General features: G+C 33.9%; 1 protein-coding gene across 1 annotated transcript in view; it reads right to left on the bottom strand.

Moving 5' to 3' along the window:
• LOC111422089 (ADAM metallopeptidase with thrombospondin type 1 motif A) overlaps positions 1-14,386 on the bottom strand; it is a 141,952-nt gene that overhangs the window by 88,346 nt on the left and 39,220 nt on the right. The gene's annotated exons all lie outside the window — the stretch shown is intronic.

The following is a 14,386-nucleotide window of genomic DNA, read 5'->3' as shown; positions in this document are numbered from 1 at the left end:
ATATTACGATTTTCGAAAAAAATGACATTTGCAGCGTCTTATAAATTTGGCAACATTACCGAAAGTGTGAAAGCTAGAAAGATTTGGTTTTCTGTTTTGGATTAACAATAAAAGAACACACGTTTGCTAATAGAAAATTATGCATTTATATTACGGAATTCTTAAGTAGGGATTTGTAATTTTCGAACTTTTTAATCATGGATAACTTATTTTTTTTAAGTGGAACAATATACCAATTTTTGCATAACTGGATGTAAAATTTAATTTCCTTTTAGTTTTATACAGGTATCATGGTGTCTATCTTCAACGGTTTTGAAGATATTCCCGATTTTTCAGTTTTTTACGATAGATATGTATTGCGAAGTAGGCTTAGGACTGGTAAAATGGAAGGTGGTCGACGCTTTGCAATACTATTAAAAATTGAAGTAGGCTTGGAAAACAAACTAGGTAAACTGTCATTACTGTTCCACGCATTAGAACTGTCATTAGTGTTCTACGCATTAGAACTGGTTTTAAAAGTATTATTTGTTAACATAATAATTAAAAATGTCACATACGCGGAAAGAATTAGTCGATATGGTTTTCGTTCTCGGCGAATGTAACAAGAACGCTTTGTTAGCGTCAAGACTTTACGCACAACAATATCTGGAAAGAAACTGGAAAGATTTACAAATACTGGATCCGTAAAACGTACTAAGCGCAACCGTAATAACTCCGTACTTACGGATGAAAACCAGTTGCACGTATTGTTAGCTGTGGAAGAAAATGCAGAATCTAGTGTGCGTGAAATAAGTAGGAGGGTACACAGGATTTTAAGAAAACATAATTATCATCCGTATCGAATCCAGTTGCACCAGAAAATTACTGAAGGCGATTTCGAAAGCAGGCTGTTATTCTATCAGTGGGCAATTGAAAGAACTAATCTTGATGCGAATTTTTTCGGACAGGTGATGTTTTCGGATAAAGCTACCTTTCACAAAAATGGGTTTGTGAATCGTCACAATTGTCATTATTATAATATGTACAACAAACCCCCATCGATTCCTTGCAACGCATAGCCAGTACAGATGGTCAGTGAACGTTGGGCAGGTGTCATTGGAACGCATATCATAGGCACTTTCTTTCATAATCAACGTTTGACGGGTAGGATTTATTTAGAATTTTTAGAAAATAGTTTGAGCGTTCTGTTTGAAAATATTCCACTAGCTATTCGTCAATGGATGTGGTTCCAACACGATGGTGCTCCACCGCACAATACCGCCCAAGTACGTCGGTATTTGGATGTGTCCTTTCCGGACCGCTGTTAGATGGCCTCCGAGATCGCCAGATCTTACCACTTGCGATTTCTTTTTATGGGGTTTCATTAAAAGCAAGGTTTATGAGACATCACCAACTACTCCTGACGATATGCGTCAACGCATTGTCTCAGAAATGTGCAAAACTCCTTACAAAAACGATTTCTATTATGTAGTGAACAAAACGGACAACATTTTGAACATTTGATGCAATAGTGTTTTTTTATTTGTGTTTTGTTTCCAGTGGTCTTGTTGTGTTTTGTTGGCCACTTTTTAAGCATGCCAGTAATATTTCTGCCAGTCCCAAACCTGGTAAAATGCGAGGGGAAGGTGGCCGGCGCTGCGAAATAAGTATCTATCGTTAAAAACTGAAAAATCGGGAATATCTCCAAAACCGTTGAAGATAGACACCATGATAACTGTATAAAACTAAAAGGAAATTAAATTTTACATCCAATTATGCAAAAATTGGTATATTGTTCCATTAAAAAAAAATAAGTTATCCATGATTAAAAAGTTCGAAAATTACAGATCCCTACTTAAGAACTCCGTAATATAAATGCATAATTTTCTATTAGCAAACGTGTGCTCTTTTATTGTTAATCCAAAACAGAAAACCAAATCTTTCTAGCTTTCACACTTTCGGCAATATTGCCAAATTTATAAGATGCTCCAAATGTCATTTTTTTCGAAAATCGTCATATAATTCGAAAACGATACCAGTTAGACCTAAGGTATCCTTAACAAAGTACCAATGAAATTTCACGAGGAATCCAAAAATGCAATAATATACAGGATGTTCCATTTAAAATAACAAAGTTGATATCCATTTCCGGTAGAAGCGGAAGTCCGCCATTACTGAAACTAATTTTAAAATATGTACAATATGATTCGATTCAACTTTAATTTGAAACATTTTTTGAAAAACTCAATCATAATTCGGCTATGAACCGAGGCAACTGAGGTGGGACACCCTGTATATACAGGTGTCTCACGTAACTGGTTTGTTAGAACTTTTTCAGGTTCCACTATTCGTAATGATTTGAAATTTTGGTAGCATGGGTGTTCATTCGGAACTTTCGATCTAAAATATTATCTAGATGGCCGCCACTTCCGGTCTACCAAAAATAGACCATAAATTTGTCTTTAATAATTTAATTCTCTTCAAATTTTCTGTAAACATTTCTATACCTATTTATTGTAGTTTGCCTCAAATTGAGAAATTTATTAAAACATGCACGAAATGCAGTTTTTTTTATTAGAAAGCTATGGAATTTTGACAGTGTTTGGTCCATGTTTGTATTATTGTTGTCATTAGTTACATTTGACGATGGGTGTAAGTCATTGAACATCATGGCAGATTATTCCAACGCCGATATTTGAAATTTATTTTGTATTAATAATAATAATGCCTTTATTAATAAGTCGCAAAAAAAAAGGAAAGAAAATAATAATACACTCTTAAAAAATAGACTTATTTTCTGGACGAAGTTCAGTTTGGTTATTAACCAACTGCTCTTCCACTTAATCCAGAATATATAGAAAATATATACAGGGTGTTCCGGTGACTCGGGGCATAAAATTAACCTCATATACTAGAGCAAAAATGATGACGATTCGTTATTATTATAAAAGTCTTCAAATCGCCAAGATATGGGCCATCAAAGTTCAAAAATTTTAACACATTTTTCTAAATATTTTCAATACCATTTATGGTAGAGCGTTAAAATTTGGTAGAGGGTAAACAAATATCAAGCAAAATCATTGAATCAATTTTGACTTTGATCGGCCTGCGGCAACCATACTATACAGGCTGTCCCTAAAATTTGTTTGCTCAGAACTTTTTTGTTCGCTCGTAACCCTACATTTATTTCTGTACTCTTTAATAGAAAATTTATTTTAGAAACTTTTATCACTCTTTGAAAATTTTGATAATATTGTCGGTTTTCGAGTTATACGCGAAAATGTTAAGTTTTGATTTCAATCGTAACAAACAAAAAAAAAAGAAACATATTCCGCAAGATCTGAGTTGGCGATGACAATTGAAAAACGAACTGAGCTAATAACCATTAATTGCATAAATTTCTAAGTGCAGATTTAGTTAAATCCAGTGTTAATTTATTTTACTTGAATAAGAGAATGTAATCTCCAAAACGATAAATTTAATTTTAACAAGAACAATAAAATTATAAACAAATAGTAATAAATAAAAAAGAAGAAAAAAATACTAAAGCAGATGTTCAAAAACACTGCCTGATATCGCCGTCTTAAATTAAAGCGCACTCTGCGGAGAACATTGATCTCAGTTCGAAGTTGATCAAATGAATCAACAATTTGCAACCTCAGTTGATCAACTGAAGTTATTTCAACGTAGTAAACTAGTGGTTTAACGCGTTCTCATAAATAAAAATCTACAGGTGTAAGATCCGGCGATCGGGGGGCCAACTTATGGGTGCACCTACTCCTCGTCCAATCCACCGTCCCGGAAAACGTTCCATCAGAAATTGTTGGACAGCCTGTGTGCTATGCGCAGGAGCACCATCATGCGTATACTACATTGCTTGCCTTGTGTTTAAAGGAACGTCATCTAAAAAATCATCTAATTCTTCTAAATTGCGCCTGTATGTATGTCCATCCAGCCTTGATGGCATGAAAACGGGTCCAATAATTACATCGCCCACAATGCCAGCCCAAACGTTATGAGAAAATCTCTATTGTGATTTCCAAGTTTTCTTAAATCTTGGATTTTCGTCAGCCCAACTATGTAAATTTCTCAAATTGAAGATTGCATCTTTAGAAAAAGTGGATTCATCTGTAAAAAGTAGTTTTTCTAAAAACTGATCATCAATTTGGATTTTGTGCTGCATTATTTGGCAATATGCAGACTGCATATTGCATATTGCAGTCGCAGTGAGTAATCAGCCAGTCGAACTTCCTGAACTTTGTAACAATGAAATGGATAAAGCTGTTGCTCGTGAAGAACACGCCAGACAGTTGTTTTTGAAGTTAAAAAATGCCTCGCCATATCTAAAGTACTAGCTGTAGTATTTTCTTCTACGTAGTCTAGAATATCTTCTTCTAGTTCGGGTGTTCGGGCTGATCTTACGTTACCGTTGTTAGTAAATTTCGGCTTACACATCCCATTTTCCCTTAAACGGGTTTCAATCCTTAAAAATGTTTTTCGATTGGGCGCTCTGCGGTTCGAAAATTTCTCCTGATAACGATTAGCGGCTGCTTGACATTGCCCTAATGTCGAAATCATGTCAGTTTGTTCACTAAATGTGTAACTCTCCATTTTGAACACTTAAAATTAATAATAACTAACAGAACTATCGTTTGTGTTTAAACGACATGAGCAAGTTGACAGCAAGTTGTTTTTTTTAATTGCCATGGCCAACCTTGACTTTTTCGAAGACTTTGTTTTTTAGTGTTACCATTGAAATCGAAGCTTAATATTTTCGCGTATAACTCGAAAACTGTCAATATTATCAAAATTTTCAAAGAGTGATAAAAGTTTCTAAAATAAATTTTCTATTAAAAAGTACAAAAATAAATGTAGGGTTACCAGTGAACAAAAAAGTTCTGAGCAAACAAATTTTAGGGACAGCCTGTATAGCATGGTTGCCGCCGCCCGATCAAAGTCAAAATTGGTTCAATAATTTTGCTTGATCTTTGATGGCCCATATCTTGGCCATTTGAAGATTTTTATAATAATTTTTTTTCACGAATCGTCATCATTTTTGCTCTACTATATGAGATTAATTTTATGCCCCAAGTCACCGGAACACCCTGTATATAAAGCAAAAATGAGAATGTTTTTAACAATACTAATAAACAAAATAACAAAATACGACGACATGCCAGTATAAAGCGATACATTAGTAACTCAGAATATAATAAAAAAAAAATCATGATGACTCAAGCAAGAGGGAGGATTTTAATTTACTTTTGAACGAAATACAGTTCAATCCTATAAGGTTCATCGGTAGATCATTGTACGTTTTAGCTATCTGGTAGGAAAAGGATCGGTGCGAGGCGGTCTTTCCTCCTTATATTAATGTTATGGACATCGCTTCTGAAAGATAGGCGTTGCAGCAAGTAAGGAGGCCGCTGACTTTTAATAATTTTATAATAAACGCAAGTTGCATGCAGTTTACGTCTGTTCTTCATGTTCAACCACCCAATCTCTGCCAACTTATGACTAATATGGTCATATTTACGAATTCCGTAAATAAACCTCAGACAACCGTTCTGGAGATTCTGGATACGACGCCCACTCGCCTCCGTTAAATTTGGACCATAAACAACGTCGCAGTGATTTAATTTGCTGAGAACCAAGGTATCACACAGCATAATTTTTAATTTTTTACTGAAGACATCCCTATGGGCATACAAGAGACGCAGGGCGCCATACCCACCCCTCAAGCACCTGGCCACATGCTCCTCAAACCTCAACTGATGATCCAATGTGACTCCTAAAATTTTTATATCATCAGAAACAGTAAGAGGTTCGCCATCCACCACCAATTGACCGGATATCAAAGGCTTAATCGCTCTCCTTGTGACACTACCGCAAAACAGAAGAACAGAAGACTTAAATGGATTTAGCACAAGTTCATGGCGTTTCGCAACATCAGAAAATAATGCTATATCTGAGTTAAATTTTATGCAGGCATCAACCCAATTATTTGGATTAAAATTCAGCAGAAGCTGTGTATCGTCTGCATACAACCAAGAACCTGGTCAAAATCAGATGTATAAATAGAGAACAATAGTGGCCCCAAAATGGACCCCCGAGGGACTCCACGAATAACAGGCAGAGAGCTCGACACTTGACCATTAATCTTCACAACCTGAGACCTGTCCGACAAAAATGACTTTATCAAAATTGCAGCTTGATTTCCAAGACCAAAATAATTAAGTTTAGATGCAAGTATATTATGATTTATTGTATCAAATGCTTTGGTGAAGTCCAACGATAACAAAAGTGCGGCTTGCCCGGCCTCTCTAGAAGTAAATACATCATCAGTAAGGTTCAATAAAGCTGTTGCGCAGCTGAAACCCGAACGAAACCCAGATTGTTGATCTGGCAGTATACTATACCTTTCGCAGTGTGCTTTTCCAAGACTCTCTCTAACATTTTTGACATTACTGGTAGGATACTGATCGGTCTAAAATCCCTTAGGGCAGAAGGGGAAGATACTTTAGGTAACGCAATTACTTCAGCCATCTTCCAGGCATCCGGAAAAACTGATTGATGAATAGCAGCGTTAATAAGAAATGAGAAAAGGGGTACACAAGTCAATCATCCAGATTGAGATACCATCAGAACCCACCGCTGCAGTTTTAATGTTATTAATTATTATAGATACTTTATGTTCATCAACAGGCATAAAAGCTTGCATTATCTGCACTCTAGGGTTTACATTATTTTGATAAAATATGGATAATTCGCGATCAGTCTGGATATAAAGTGAAGAATCACCGTGAACAAAATAATTATTTAAATCGTTTGGAAGAAATATGTTAGGCACTTTGTTATCGATTTCCTTATTTATATTTAGAAGTTTAATTTTTCTCCAAAGAGCCTTTGGATCTTTACTACGTAAGGCGTAATCATAGTATGCCTTCTTTTCAGCCCCCACCGTTGATGTTACCAGATTGCGATGCAACTTGTATGAAACCCAGTCTTGAGTTAGCTTAGACTTTTTGAATTTTTTAAGCGCATCATCTCGAATAGACATTAGTAGTTTAGTATTATCTGTTAGCCAGGGTTAAGAAGATCAACATTAATATCGCCCACGATAATTGTCGAGTGAGATGTAACAATACTCTCACAAAGGGTACTCTCCAGTGTTTCGATAAAAAGAGGAAGATTAAAATTAGGGGGCCTATAAACCACTCCAAAAGTAATACAGAGTTTTTTCCTACATCAATGGTAAAAAATAGTTGCTCAATAGAGCAGGAACTGTTTAGAAGCTGAAATCGTATTGAGCTTCTTATGTACACAGCAACACCTCCACCGCGCCCCCCACGATCCTTACGAACCAGATTGTAGCCAGGAATATTAACTAAAGAGTTGGATATATTAAGAGTTAATCAGGTTTCCGTCATCGCAAAAATATCAACATTGATGGCGAATGTAATAAAATTTTGGACAGGACGTGTCGAACACTTAATGAGAGATGCCTAACAAACTTACTACTATGATACAATAAATGACAATCTATTTGACAGCATCTGAAGAGTAATCGTGATAATTTAAAGCTTTTTTGAATTAACGTTGGCTGGGATATGGGGTTTTAAAAAGCATGGTAAAACAAACTTGCCAAACAAAACTTAAAATCAAAATAACTCAAAAACGAAAGATGCTAGGTACCAATAACTTTTATGAAAGTCAACATATTTTTTACCTACAATTATAAGGTGTTATAAAAACTATAGCGTTCCATTTAAAATATCGAAGTTATGGTCTACTTCCGGTAGACCGAAAGTGGCAGCCATCTTGAAAATATTTTACATCGAAAGTTCCGAATGAACAACCCATGCTACTAAAGTTTCAAAACTGTACGAATAGTGGAACCTAAAATAGTTCTAACGAACCAGTTACGTGAGGCACCTGTATATATGCATATACAGGTGTATCTGAATGAGTGCAACAAACTTCAAGGGGTGATTCTTTAGTGAATTTTAAGGGTACTTTGATATATGAACCATGGGTGACTTCGGCTCCCCTAAGGAGCTACACCCCTCCAAAAATGGCGGAAAATTTTGGTTTATTTTTTTTTTCTCAAAAACCATAAACGCTAGGAAAATGAAATTTGGGGAATATGTTTAACTCATAATAGGGCACGTTTTGACCCTATTTGTACTTTCAACCTACCCTTCTAAACTACTAAACGTAACCACCCCCGTTCATTTTATGCCTAGATTTTTTTATGCAGATGGTAAAATCTGCATAATTGAACAAATGTCCACTGGAGCAGATTTTTCTAGAAAAATTCGAATAACTCGAGAACGGCCGAATCAAATTGCAAAAAGTAAAGTTATTTATCAACCTTCAAAACAGAAAAATCCAAATATGTAAAAATATACAGGGTGTTCCATTTAAAAAAAAAAAGTAGGTGTCGACTTCCGGTATAACCGGAAGTGCTAGAAATCTGAAAATATTTTAGATGAAGAGAATGTAATTGATAATACTTAAGTCTGAATTCTCAATTTTTTATTTTGGCCAGAACAACAGAAACGTCTAATGACCGGTTTCGCTGAGACAGCCTGTATATATAGTATCAACTTAGCTATTGTTATCAAGGGTATTTAATAAAAAATTAGAAAATGAAATTAGGAAAGCGTCCCATACATTCTTATCCTTCTCTATATATCAATAATGTTAGTATACAGGGTGTCTCACGTAACTGGTTCGTTAGAACTTTTTCATCTTCCACTATTCGTAGAGATTTGAAATTTTGGTAGCATGGGTTGTTCATTCGAAACTTCGAATAAACAACCCTCGATCTAAAATATTTTCAAGATGGCCGCCACTTCCGGTCTACCGGAAGTAGACCATAACTTCGCTATTTTAAATGGAATGCTATAGTTTTTATTACACAGTTTAATTGTACGTAAAAAAATAGGTTGCCTTTGATAAAAGTTATTGGTACCTAGCGTTTTTTGTTATCGAGTTATTTTGGTTTTAAACTTTTTTTGGTAAATTTTAACATGCTCTTTAAAACTCCATAGCTCAGCCAAAGTTCATTCAAAAAAGATCTACATTGGCACGATTACTCTTCAGATGTTGTCAAATAGATTGCCATTTGTTGTATCGGAGTATCTTATACAGTCTGGTCAAAAATTGAATTACTGTTTCTCCATATTCAATGGCGAGAAAGTCGAAAATTTTAAATAGAACGCCCCATATTTTTTTAGGCTATCAGGAAGAGAATTTAATTGTCTACAAATTACCTATACACATTCCCATACCTATTTGTTGTAGTTTGCCTCATATTGCGAAATTTATTAAACTAAATATTACTAAATATTCAAATCTAATTTTTGTCATTAACTTTTTGTTTTAATAGTTTCATTTATTTGATCTTCTGTTTGTTATTTTTGGTAAGTAAAAGCTAGTAAACTAAAAGATTATCAATCGTAGTTAATAGTACAAATAATAATAGAAATAAATTGAACAAAAAACTGTCAAAATGTTATGGCCTTCTAATAAAAATACAAACGGTTTCCTACATTTTCTGCATGTTTTGATAAATTTACGAATACGAGAGAAACTACAATAAATAAGTATAGGAATCTTTATAGATAAATTGTAGAGAATTAAATTCCCTTTCGTGTAGGCTAATAAAATATGGGGCGTTCCATTTAAAATTTTCGACTTTCTCAAACGGTAATTCAATTTTTGACCACCCTGTACAGGATGTCCCACGACGAACTGCGTCGATCGATATAGGAGAAACTATGAGTAGTATCTTTCTGAAAATTTGTAGGTGCACTTATGTCGATATGCCCAACTCACCTAAAATATTTTCAAGATTGTCGCACTTCCGGTTATACCGGAAGTAGACAACAACTTCGTTATTTTAAATGGAACCACCTATATATTATTACATATTTAGATTCTACGTCCGATTTTAATTAACTTTTACTTAAACATCTTATATAAAATTCTTACCCGTTTCTGAAATATTTACAAATTTATGTAAAAAAATTACCTATGCAGGCTTGTATGTTATGTGTATTTCTGCTAACACTGTTAAGTATTTGTTATATCTGATGAAAGGAATTTGAAGAAGAGACTATAGCTTAACTTTTGGTAGCTCATATGTTGTCCTACTACATACAGGGTGTTCAAAAAAAGCTGCCAAATATTTATATAAGAATAAGCGAAAAACTCAAAAAAATTAAATGGAAACCATATATTTTTTTAATTGTATCTGAATCTACATTAAAAATAAAGGTAACTTTATGTAAGGTTCCCTATATCTAACTATCGCCGTTTCTTTGTAATTTTCGTTTTAAATAGTTTAAGATTATTCAAAACAATTTTGTGTCAAAGACGGCCATGACTACCGAGAAACAAATAAAGGTAACACAAATGTCATTATATCATTTATAAAATTCACTATGCCCGCACGTTTAAATTATACTAATGAAGATTATCTAAATCTATTTATTATTTATGGAGAATGTAACAAAGTTTTAACAAGAACATGCGATACATTTGCTGCTCGATATCCGCGAAAACGGAAACCATCCCCGAATACCTTAAAACAAATAATTCATAACTTCAACATTTTAAACAATCTCCCGAGAAACAAATGAAAGTATGACAAATTATGTATTAAGTAATTTGTATTTAACGTACTAAGTATGAGAAAACTAACTCTACTTTAATAAATGTTCAAAATTTTTCCCTTGAACTTCTAAACATTTTTCGCATCGCAAGATGACTTGTTGATGGGTAGCCTTTCTCAAAAAATCTGGATTTAAGTTATTGAACGCATTTCGCACTCTTTCCATACAATTTTCCTGAGTGGTCAATGTCGTGCTATAAACTTGATTTTTGATAGTACCCCATATAAAGTAATCTAAAACCGACAAATCAGGTGATCTAGGTGGCCACAAGAAAGGTCCATTATTAGCAATTCATTGGCCATTAAATATATTTTCGAGGAAATTGCTAACTAAATAGCCGTTGTGCGGAGGCGCTCCATCGTGTTGGTAAAAAAATTGTGTTAATTCAACCAGAGGTAAATTTTCTAAATAATTAGTATCAAAATTTCGTAAAATGTTTAAATATCTTTCGCCTAGAAAAAAATTAATTGCAGCAATTAAAATTAATTGTAAATTATTCGTTATACCAATTATTTCTTAATTATTTACCATTTAGATTTTCCTCATAAAAATGCAACGCTACTACTCTATCGTTTCTTATAGCGCAGTAGACATTGAATTGCCAGCTTCCTTGAAAATTACTCGTCGTAAATTTGTCAGACCAAATAATATTGTCCAAAAATTGATTATTTCCATAGTGTTCAGTTAAAATAAATTCACAAAAATTCACTCTTCTTGCGAAGTCAGTATCTCTTAAATGTTGCACTATGGAAATTGAATACGGATGATACTTATGTTTTTTCAAAATTCTGTGGATTGAGCTTTTGGAAAGTCCAGATTCTTTTGAAACTTGTCCGAGAGATATTGTCGGATATGCATTGAAATATCCTAAAACAGCGATTTCCACATTTTCATTATCTACAATAGGCTTCTTTTTGAGAACTTTTCCTTTTACGGAACCATGTGTCTTGAAGTTATAAATTATTTGTTTCAACGTATTCGGGGATGGTTTCCGTTTTTGCGGATATCGAGCAGCAAATGTATCGCATGTTCTTGTTAAAACTTTGTTACGTTCTCCATAGATAATAAATAGATTTAGATAATCTTCATTAGTATAATTTAAACGTGCCCGCACGTTTTAGTGAATTTTATAAATGATATAATGACATTTGTGTTACCTTCATTTGTTTCTCGGTAGTCATGGCCGTCTTTGACACAAAATTGTTTTGAATAATCTTAAACTATTTAAAACGAAAATTACAAAGAAACGGCGATAGTTAGATATAGGGAACCTTACATAAAGTTACCTTTATTTTTAATGTAGATTCAGATACAATTAAAAAAATATATGGTTTCCATTTAATTTTTTTGAGTTTTTCGCTTATTCTTATATAAATATTTGGCAGCTTTTTTTGAACACCCTGTATGTAGTAGGACAACATATGAGCTACCAAAAGTTAAGCTATAGTCTCTTCTTCAAATTCCTTTCATCAGATATAACAAATACTTAACAGTGTTAGCAGAAATACACATAACATACAAGCCTGCATAGGTAATTTTTTTACATAAATTTGTAAATATTTCAGAAACGGGTAAGAATTTTATATAAGATGTTTAAGTAAAAGTTAATTAAAATCGGACGTAGAATCTAAATATGTAATAATATATAGGTGGTTCCATTTAAAATAACGAAGTTGTTGTCTACTTCCGGTATAACCGGAAGTGCGACAATCTTGAAAATATTTTAGGTGAGTTGGGCATATCGACATAAGTGCACCTACAAATTTTCAGAAAGATACTACTCATAGTTTCTCCTATATCGATCGACGCAGTTCGTCGTGGGACACCTGTATAAGATACTCTGATACAATATATGACAATCTATTTGATTGCATCTGACGAGTAATCGTGCCAATTTAGAGCTTTTTTGAATGAACGTTGGCTGGGATATAGGGTTTTAAAGTGCATGGTGAAATTTGCCAAAAAAACCTTAAAATCAAAATAACTCGAAAACGAAAAACGTTAGGTACCAATAACTTTTATGAAAGTCAACATATTTTTTTACGTACAATTAGAAGGTGCAATAAAAACTATAGCATTCCGTTTAAAATAACGAAGTTGTGGTCTACTTCCGGCAGACCGGAAGTGATGGCCATCTTGAAAATATTTTAGATCGAAAGTTCCGACTGAACAACCCATACTACCAAAATTTCAAAACTGTACGAATACTGGAACCTAAAAAAGTTCTAACGAACCAGTTACGTGAGACACCCTGTATATGTATCGTGAAGGTCATCATATTCAACTCTATCTATAACTATAGCAGTATCGGCTGTAGCGCCTAGGACGTAATTAACCATGGATTTAATAGACTTCGGCGATTTGACGGTAGATATCTTCTTATAAGAGACTTGTATCTCTACCAAAATTTATAACTGGAAACAACGAATTCTTCTAATTTTAATATTTTCGAAATTTTCTCGACATTAATACAGCTCAGAGCAAAATTGTTGAAAAGCAATGTTTTACATCTAAAATTTGATCTAAAAGTTGTGTAGCAACTTATAAAACTAAAAATTTTTTCATACAGAACTTTTAGACATTGACAAGATATAGACAAATATAGAGGAAAAATTGTCTACAAATTCAAGGTAATAAGATTTAAGTTAAAGTTGATGGCGTTCGAAAATAAAGGTATCATAAATTAAAGTTATTTATTTTTCCGTTGAATTTAGTCTAGACATATTTTTGAATAATAATTCCAAGAAGTCGTTTTCATTTTCTCCTCTCATCCGATGCTTCTTCGAATACAAACGCGATTTCGAAAGCGAAAGCGAAACAAACATAAATAAACACCGCCTCTAGTAGTTTAATTTTTCGTATAAGGAGAAGAGTAAATGATGGTGTAGAGCTCTTTAGCTCTTAAAGTAAACGGCAATTAAGTGCATTAGCAGCTCTATTTAGTTTGAATACTAATTACGGTGCCATTGACTTGGTGTTGCTCGAGCGGCCACAAACCATATTGCCTCAAAACTTTTAGATCGACTCTGTTTATTTTTAGTGCTCTCAATAAATATAGAATAATTTTGAACGTTTGGAAGATTAAAAATAAAGAGTTTTTAATGGATGAATGGAAAGCGTCGTTTCTAATAGGAACGTTTTCCAAAACAGGAAACTGAACTTTCCTGTAACCAGCAGCCGCGGCCTGAAATAATAAGAGGATGTGTCGATGCACTAGAAACGGACTCGGCCCGATTTGACCCCGATTTCAATCGGCACAGGAAATCGAAACATAAAATCAAAATTAATTAATTAAGAATTCGAAGAATTAAAGAAAAAAGTTAACTTGGCACAAAAAAATAAATTCTAGCTGAGTCAACGTGGTTTAAAGTTTTGCGAATGCGAATTTCGATGGAAGAAGAACGAGTTGAGTTGGGGGCCGCTTGACCCTCGACAAAAGGTTCAAGGTCAAATCGATTTTGCCGATCTCCTCTTCTTCCTTCCTTTCTGTACCGTCAACGTATAAAATCGTCATTTTTTCTTCGATTTTTTCATCGCCGTCAATCAATAACTAAGTTACATTACTTATTCAGTTGGAAGACAAGAAAGGAAGATTAAAAAGAAAATGGAGACGAAGAAAACAAGAAAAATCCTTCGGTTTAGATTGGTTTTAATTAATCACTCCTATTTATAGACTACGCGAGAGCAATAAATAAAGAGATTTAATAATAACCAAGGTCCAACAC

Source organism: Onthophagus taurus, unplaced genomic scaffold (genome assembly GCF_036711975.1).
Source record: "Onthophagus taurus isolate NC unplaced genomic scaffold, IU_Otau_3.0 ScKx7SY_15, whole genome shotgun sequence".
NCBI lineage: Eukaryota > Metazoa > Arthropoda > Insecta > Coleoptera > Scarabaeidae > Onthophagus > Onthophagus taurus.
This window is presented reverse-complemented; position numbering and strand designations above follow the sequence as displayed.